We start from the raw sequence: 9,205 nt of genomic DNA, 5'->3' as shown, positions 1-9,205 counted from the left end.
CTGATCTCCTTTAGGATGGACTGGTTTGATCTCCTTGCAGTCCAAGGGACTCTCAAGAGTCTTCTCCAGCAACACAATTCAAAAGCATCAGTGCTCAGACTTCTTTATCGTCCAACTATCCCATCCATCCATGACTACTGTAAAAACCACAGCTTTGACTGTACGGACCTTTGTTAGCAAAGTGATGTCTCTGCTTTTTAATATGCTGTCTAGCTTGGTCACAAATTTTCTTCCAGGGAACAGGCATCTTTTAATTTAATTTAATAATTAACTTAATAAGTTAATCTTTTAATGAGGTAATTGGGGTGGACCCTAATCCAGTATGGCTGGTGCCCTAAGAAGAGGGGATGAGGACACAGACATGCAGAGGGACAACTACATGGGGACACAGGGAGGTGTCCCCTCTCCCTCGACAAGCCGGGGAGAGAGGCCTCAGGAGAAACCAACCCTGCCGACACCTCCAGAGCTGTAGGACGCTGCATTTCTGCCTTTGAAGCCCCCCGTCTGTGGGGCTTTGCTACTGCAGCCCTAGCAGACGTGCAAGTCCCCACTCCAGACTCCACTCCATGTCAACCGCATTGGCATGTTCCCTTCTCCCGCAATTTCTAAATCTTGACCTCTGCCTCCCCGCCTCCCCTGACAGAATCAGTCGCTAAGTTCTAAAATATCCCAGATTTTCCCATCACTGTCATAGCCCCTCAGCCAGCTTCACCCTCTGCTTTCTTGCTATTGCATCCTTTCTCACGGACTGCCTGCTCCAGACCATCCTCCACACACAGTTCATTTTCCAAGTTCAAATGTAACCATGTGACTGGGCTCCTCCCCATCTGCCCAGCCCCTCCTTCACGACAGGCCGCGCTCTCGCTGCACAGACACTTCACGGTTTCTGGAATTTGCAGTGTTACTCATATACCCCCAGGTCTCTGAGCCTCTGACCCACTGCCTGAGTCCTCTTCCTTTCTTCCCTGCTATCAAACTCATACTCATCTGTCACAGCCCTTTTCTAATGGTCCTTCCTTGGAAGCCTGCTTGGACCTTCTTGGGGGCAGAATCACCCTTCTCTCTGCCCACGTGGACTTGTGTGCAACCCCCATTAACAGGCAGTTTTGAGAGCTCTGTCTCCGGGTCTTTTTTCCTCACCGAGTGTGAGTGGATGAGATCAAAGACCAGGCCTGATTTATCTCACATTCCAAGCATCTCGTTCAGCGTCTGGCCTGGTTGGTGTCCAGTAGCTGCCTCTCAAATGCAAAGGTTAGTTGAGTAGTTTAGGCCAGGGTTTGGGGCCAGATAATTCCATTTGGGAGGAGTCTTGCACACTGTAGGACGTTTAGCAGCCCCCGTGGCCTCTGCCCACTGGAGGTGGCAGACCCACTGCTCTCGAGTCGTAACAACCCATTTACCTCCATGGGATTCTCCAGGCCAGAATACTGGAGTGTGGGTTGCCATTCCCTTCTCCAGGGGCTCATCCTGAACCAGGGATTGAACCTGGGTCTCCTGCATTGCAGGCAGATTCTTTACCATCTAAGCCATCAGGGAAGCCCAATTTACCTACAGTCACATCCAATCGTCCCTGGGCCCAGAGTCGCCCCAGTTGAGAACCACTGGGAAGCCTGCAACGATATTTGAACCTCTCAAGAGTATCATTGTTGGCACATCCAAGGTTGGAATGACGCTGACCTTGATTTTCTTAGTACACAAATCAGAGAAAAATAGCAATTTTTGGAGGCTCTATGTATGAGAAACTTGTAGCCGGGCAGGGGCCCTTTCCTAGGAATAAAGTTGAGGAAACTCTTGTTTTCTGAAATTTTGGTTGGAGTTTCCTATTGTATTGGGTACAAAACCAGTGGGAGTGGACATACATGCCGCACACAGAAGCTCTGATGGCAGGTGGGATGATGATTTTCAGAAATTGGATCCATACTCATTCCACTTCCTTCCAAATTCGACCTTCTCTTCTCCTTTATGGATTTGCCCCCAAATCACTTTGGTTCTGAAGCTTCATCCATCTCCCCAGTGAGAATCAATGCCCTCCGAGCATTCTGCATAGAGCCCATTTTATTAGATTTGTCCACTAAGCGTCTGGTCATCCCTCTGCATCCCTGTCTACCTCTGTCCCTTGCAGGCCCAGCCTGGTGACTTAAGGAGAGCAGGTTCCCTCTCAAGATGACCCAGACTGGCTCTGGGGGCCTGTGCCTTGGTGGAGAACTGGGGCCTGTTTTCTGGTCTCCCTGCCCTCCATTTCCTCTTTTGTGAAAATGGGGTCAGAACACCTGCCTCGCCTTGAATGTCCAGTGCCAGGTGCTCAGGAACGGCAGCTTTTACCCATCCCAGGGGCCAAGGTGCAGAGCGCGCTTACTCAGCCACACAGTGGAGGACAGGGGACAAAGCTGCTCTTTCTGAATCAAAGCAAGTTCTTGGGCCACAAACACCTCTTACCTGGTACGCCAGCACAGGCCCACAGAAGTTCCCTTCTAACCCCATTACTGTCTACTCTTGTCCTCTTAAAAAGCAAATGCCCTTGAAAAGTAGCATAGTGAACCTTACCAAGTAGAGTGGCAAAGATAAAATACAGGACACCCAATTACATTTGAATTTCAGATCAACGACAAAAAACTTTCAGCATAAGTGGGTCTGAATACTACACAGGACAGACATACTCAAAATTATTCACAGTTCATCTGGAATTCAAATCTAACTGGACCTGACATGTTTTTAAAGAAAATTTTTGTTTTATTTCTTGGCCACTTGTGGAATCTTAGTTTCCTGACCAGGAATTGAACCCGTACCCATGCATTGGAAGTATGAAGTCTTAGCCACTGGACCACCAGGGAAGTCCCAGAATGTTCTGCGTTTTTTATGTGCTCAATCTGACCACCCTACTTAAGAGCCATTTATGTCTTGGGTAAATTCATTTGCTAGGCCCTTTTTAGGAAGCTAGTTTGGATAGGAAGAGAGCATGGAGCTCACGGAATGGCCTCTTGGTGGTAACCGGTGACAAAGACTGCCTGACCAAACTGTAGTCAGGCTCCTGAGCCTTCTCCCAGGCCCATCTGTGTGCTTCCTTGTAAAATCTAGTTTTAGCAAGAACCCTGCTAAGTCATTTTAACCCCCCAACTTTAATATCTGATCACCTTTGATATCTGATCAGGTTCCTCATTCCACACCATACCCCAGTGCTGTCTGATCATCCTGTCTCCCCTTCATCAAGAATCCTGGAGCTTCCCTGGTGGTCCAGTGGTTGGGAGTCTGTCTGACAATGCAGAAGACACAGGTTCAATCCCTGATCTGGGAAGATCCCACATGCCTCTGAGCAACTAAGCCCATACTTCCGCAACAAGAAAAGCCACTGAGTGAGAAGCCTGTGTACTGCAGTAAAAGGGTAGGTTCCCCCTCCCCCCACCTCCCGACTGCCACGCACCTCCCCGCCGCCCCCCGCCCTGAAACCCCACTACTGCAACTAGAGGAAACCTGTGCACAGCAACGAAGATCCAGTGCAGCCTAAATAAATAAGTAAATGAAAATTTAAAAAGAATCCTGTTATGTCAATTTATGAAGAAACTTCCTCAGCCCTGATGTTTCCTCCCAGAAATTTTTCAGCCACTGGTCCCCACCACCCTCCTTGGCTATAAATCCCCACTTGTCACTGATATGTTCAGAGTTGATCCCATCTCTCTCTCTCTCCCACTGTAAAATCCCATTGCAGTGGTCCCTACACCTATCCTGAATGTCCTGAATAAAGTCAGCATCCCCACCTTTAACAAGGGGCTTTGATTTTTTTTTTCTTTTTGCTCGCAGTATGGTAGCTCTGATGGATCATTTTGTATGGATGGGTTCACCACCAGCTGAGTTTTATCTGTCACGAAACAGCTTAAAAAATAAAGAAGCCTAGTTCCCAATGATTTTGTGGCTTTTACATGAAACATGCATGTAAGGCTTCTGTGCTGGCCCCTTTTCTCAACATTTTTGGCAAAGATGACCAAAAAATAGCTTCTGTGGAAATTATTTATTTAGTATTAATGGGCAAAGTTAGATCTTGGCTAGACATTTCAAGTAAACAGGATCACTCCACATGAAGTTGTTTGAAACCAGAGATTTCCTGTGACCCCAAGTTTTAACAAGAGCCAGAGAATTTATATTTATAGAAATCCCCTTAATTTTACCCCACCCCCTCCCACATTTAATCCCAAATACAACAAATCCCGGAACGTCTGCAGACAGTGGCCTGTTTGATGGATGAGACCAGGAGGTGATCCCTTGATGCAGTTTTGTTGATAAATGGAGGGCTGGACTGAGGCTGTTACAGTGGGACTGGGGGTGGATGCCAGTGAGTCCACAATATTTTCAAGAAGCTGCAAACACAACCAATTAGTAAAAACATTAACTCCCAGCACAGAGCGTCATTCGGTCAAGTTTCTTGGAGGGCTTTGCAAATTGCTTCTGACCTCAGCAGCTTAAAAGGGTTCCCAGGCAGAGCTGGAAGCACTTTTGCCTTCCCATATTTCTTCTTGAGCAACCCACTGTTTCCATATGTGTGTGCATGCTTAGCCACTCAGTAGTGGCTGATCTTTCGTGACCCTATGGACCATAGCCCACCAGGCTCCTCTGTCCATGGGATGCTCCAGGCAAGAATACCGGAGTGGATTGCCTTGCACTCCTCCAGGGGATCTTCCCAACCCAGGGATCAAACTTGTGTTTCTTAGGTCTCCTGCATTGGTGGCAAGCAGGTTCTTTAGCATTAGTGCCACCTGGGAAGCCCCTACTGTCTCTGTATAAATCCTCAATATTTGCTCAAGGGCTTAGTGGAAGCCCCTATTGCAGGCTAACAGTTGGATAGACTGCTGCAAGATGATTATTAGAAATTTCTCCTCCTCAAGGACCTCTCCGGTCTAGTCAGAGCTTAAGAACTGGGAGAGATTTCCCAAGGAAGAGAGAAGATTCCCCGAGTCCCAACACAGAACCATCAAAATGTTGGGGAAGGGTCGTGGTGGAAAGAGCATCAGAAGACTCAGGTCTCAGCCCTGGCCATAGGTGACCATGGGCAAGTCACCTGGGCAGTCTGATTTCTACTTTTCTCATTGGTTAAACAAAGGAAAAACATCACCTATTCTGCTGGGTTGTTCTGAGGGATTTCTAGTGAGAAAATGTGAGTGAAGTATAAATTGTTACTGTAATCAAAGACTGTGCAGGCATCTGAGCTGAGGCATGTCCTTGGACCTAGGGCAGTGAGAGGACCCACGGAGGCCGTGGGGACCTCTTGGGGTCAGAACTCCAGCTTCCTGATAAGGACGTTCAGCCACACCTGAGCACAGCCTCACTGCTGACCTGACATTTCTTCCAGGTCCCTCAGGTCACCCCAGTCCTCCCTTCAGCTGGTGTTTGTCTGACTGCAAGTAGCTTTACTTTTAAATGCTAGAGAAAAGAAGACACCAAATGAGAAAACACTAGAATGCTTTGCAGATAGGATTAGTATCCGTTTGTGTGACTTTTGTTTCAGATATTTTATACACCTCCACGGGTATATGTGCATTGGACTGCAGTGAAAAAGATGCTTCTCACCATGAATTGTGCTTTAAAAAAAAAAAACAACTAAAGTGCTGCTTTGTGTGTGCACGCTCAGTTGCTCAGTCGTGTCCAACTCTTTGTGACCCCATGGAATGTAGCCGGCCAGACTCCACTGTCCATGGAATTTTCCAGGCAAGAATACAGCGCTGCTTTAGGCAAAGACAAATATGATTTCATCACTTGGGCAGCTTTGAGTCCAAAATAAAGCCAAGGAAGTGAGTGCTGATGGAGTCACCAAGGTGACCAGTCCAGAAATACCTTCTTGAGTCACAGGATGGGTGTCATGACACCAATGTCGTGACTGCAGACAGGTTCGAATCCCAGCTCTTGACTTAGTATCTCTGAGCCTTTCTAATGCCCAATGCAGTGGGCTGGCTCCCCTGAGCTCCAAGTGTGAATATTTTGAGGTTTGTTGCCTCTTTGCCTGTTCTCAGGGAACTGTTTGGTGAGAATCTCCTGCTCTCCGTATGCCCTCTTTTCTTTTCTTTTTGAAAATAATTTAAATTTTTTATTTATTTTTGGCTGTGCTGTTGCTGCAAGGGCTCTTTCTCTAGTTGTGGGGGGTGGGGGCTACTCTCTATCTGCAGTGCCCAGGCTTCTACCATGGTGGTTTCTCTTGTTGCAAAGCACAGGCTCTAGGGTGCGAGGGCTTCAGTAGTTGCAGCAAGTGGCCTCAATAGTTGTGGTGAACAGGCTTAGTTGCTCCATGGCATGTGAGGTCTTCCCAGATCAGGGGCCAAACTTGTCCTGCATTGGTAGATGGATTCTTTAGCACCAAGGGAAGAATCCACCCTTTTCCCTTAAAGATGCTTTTGCAGGGGCAGAACTTTCTGTTTCATCGCTGGCTACTAGCTGCAGAATCCACAGATCAGTTGTGCTGCTTCCACCACACAGCACATGGACCTCCGTCAGTTTGGTTGCCAGCTTCGGGTGGTCGGAAAAGCCAACAGCACCGGGAGTGGCTGTGAGTGAATCAGGAATTATCGACTTCCAAGGGGCTGACACGCCGGCGCCCCATTGATCGTCCTGAGGCCATTCTTGGCTACATGTTCTCAAGGGAGATTCGGTGACCCCTTGTGAGGATGTATGCACATTTTCGGTGCCATACTGCCTGAGAGGGGAGCCCAGCCCTTGGGACCTCTCTGTTGTTGTTCAGTCGCTAGGCTGAACTTTTTTGTGTCTGACTTTTTTGACCCCATGGACCGTAGCCCCTCAGGTTCCTCTGTCCATGGGATTTTTCCCGGCAAGAATTCTGGAGTGGGTTGCCATTTCCTTCTCCATCTGCCCCTTAGCAATTTAGGTACATTTGTCTCCCCTCCTGTTTCCCAGCCTGGGTAAGCCCTGAGGCCTCCCGAGATTTCTGTGAATGACCAGCCTCACTTCCTTATGGACCATGGTCTCTGTCTTTGCATTCTGGTATACCAGCTCTGTTCACCCTCCTGCCAGCTGACACCACTTTGGGCCCTGAACTTACATGAGAAATCTAATCACGCTTGTATTTCATAAGGTTAGTAAATTGGCTGAGGCTCTAGGTTTCATGGAGAGGGGTCACCACATGGACATCCTTCCACCATCTTTCTTCCCCTCCCCCCTCACTTCACATCCTTTCCCCAAACGTGTGTTTTCTGCAGCATCTGGGCCCGTGAGGTCGAACTCAGGTCCTCTGGGGAGGGTAGCCTCCTGAACTCTGCGCGCCTCTCCTGGGTGCTTCCCTACCATAAGACTGTCTCCTCCTGGGCCCTGGGTTCTGGTGAGGAAGATGATTCTCCATCTCTTTGTAGTTGTTTTTCTGTAGACCTTTTTTTTTCCCTCTTAGAATAATTTTAAACTTACAAAAGAGTTGCAAAAATAGTACAAAGAACTCCCACATACCCAGATTTCCCAAATATTAACATCTTACAGAACCACAGTACAATGATCAAAATGAAAAAACTGACATGGATGCACTTTCTTATCTAATCTGCAGGTCTTATTCAAATTTTCCAGCTATTTCACTAACGCCCTTTTTCTGGTCCAGGATCCAATTCAACAAAGGCTCACGAGCTATATTTAGTGGCTATGTGGCCTTAGTCTCTTTTCATCCAAACTCAAGGTCAGGGGTGAGCAAATATTTTCTGTAAAGGATCAGAGTAGATATTTTAGTCTTTGCAGGTCATGTGCCCTCTCTTACAATTATTTTTATTTGTTCTAAGGGAGTAGCTGTCAAATCAAGTTCAATGAATTCGGTAGATGGAAATAAATAATCCCCCCATTCACACTGCCTGCTAACCATCTGCATTTAGTCACTGTCTTTTTTTATGTTTATTTATTTTTATTTTTATTTTTTGTTTATTTATTTTTAATTGAAGAATAATTTCTTTACAATATTGTGTTGGTTTCTGCCATACATCAACACAATAAAGCCATAGGTATACATATTTCTTCTCCCTCTTGAACCTCCCTCTGTATTTATTTTTTATGTATTTTTTATTTGTTTATTTGGCTGTACCAGGTCTTAGTTTTGGCATGTGGGATCTAGTTCCCCAACCAGGGGTTGAACCCAGGCCCCCTGTATTTGGAACATGAAGTCTTTAACCATTGGATCACCAGGGAAGTCCCTATTCAGTGGCTTTTAAGCAAACTCTTCCAGGGAATGATCTATCCATGGGAGATGCCTGAATTCTTGCCATCCCTATTTCTCAGGCCAGGAGGAGGAAGTGTTTTTTCAGACTGACAGCCTCAGTTTAGTTCAGTTCAGTCGCTCAGTCGTGTCCAGCTCTTTGTGACCCCATGGACTGCAGCACACCAGGCTTCCCTGTCCATCACCAACTCCCGGAGCTTGCTCAAACTCACCACCAAGTTGGTGATGCTATCCAACCATCTCATCCTCTGTCGTCCCCTTCTCCTCCTACCTTCAGTCTTTCCCAGCATCAGGGTCTTTTCCAATGAGTCAGCTCTTCGCATCAGGTGGCCAAAGTGTGACAGCCTAGGCAGGCACTGTCAAGCAGGTGCTGAGTCTAGACTGTCTGTTCTCCCTGTAATTTAGACACAGGCTCTGTCCCCAAGTGTCCCACTCCCCCCTACATGTCCCACCATCAGAATGCCTGGGGAGCAAGCTGTTCTTCAAGTTTCGCCGGCACACTCAGCCTGACTCTTTGTGACCCCATGGACTGTAGCCCACCAGGCTCCTCTGTCCATGGAATTCTCCAGGCAAGAATACTGGAATATGCTGCCTTTCCCTTCTCCAGAGGATCTTCCCAACCCAGGGATTGAACCAGGGTCTCCTAAGTCTTCTGGAAAGGCAGTCGGATTCTTTACCACTGAGCCACCTGGGAAGCCCGTTCTCCAAGTTTCCTCTTCCTCAAAGTGAGACCTTTGGAATCCCAGACAGGCGGAGTCAGCTGAGGATGGTGGGAGAGGGCAAGGGGGGTAGGGGGGAGGGCTGGAGGGGAGCCCTGCGTCTCCCCGGCAATCAAAGCCGTCATTGTTCTCAAAGAGTTAACTGCATACCAGGCTCGCAATTAGCAAGGAATAATGGGGTGTGATGGGTGGCGAACAACGGCTGGAACTGATTTTCAGTCCTAGAGTGAGAAACTGCCCCGCTGATTCCCCTTCCTTACTTCCTGGTAACTGGCAGGCAACGGGCTCAGTGGAGCAGAAATCC

This window comes from Cervus canadensis, chromosome 14, assembly GCF_019320065.1.
Source record: "Cervus canadensis isolate Bull #8, Minnesota chromosome 14, ASM1932006v1, whole genome shotgun sequence".
Lineage (NCBI taxonomy): Eukaryota > Metazoa > Chordata > Mammalia > Artiodactyla > Cervidae > Cervus > Cervus canadensis.
The sequence above is the reverse complement of the archived record's forward strand: the minus strand, read 5'-3'. Positions refer to the sequence as shown.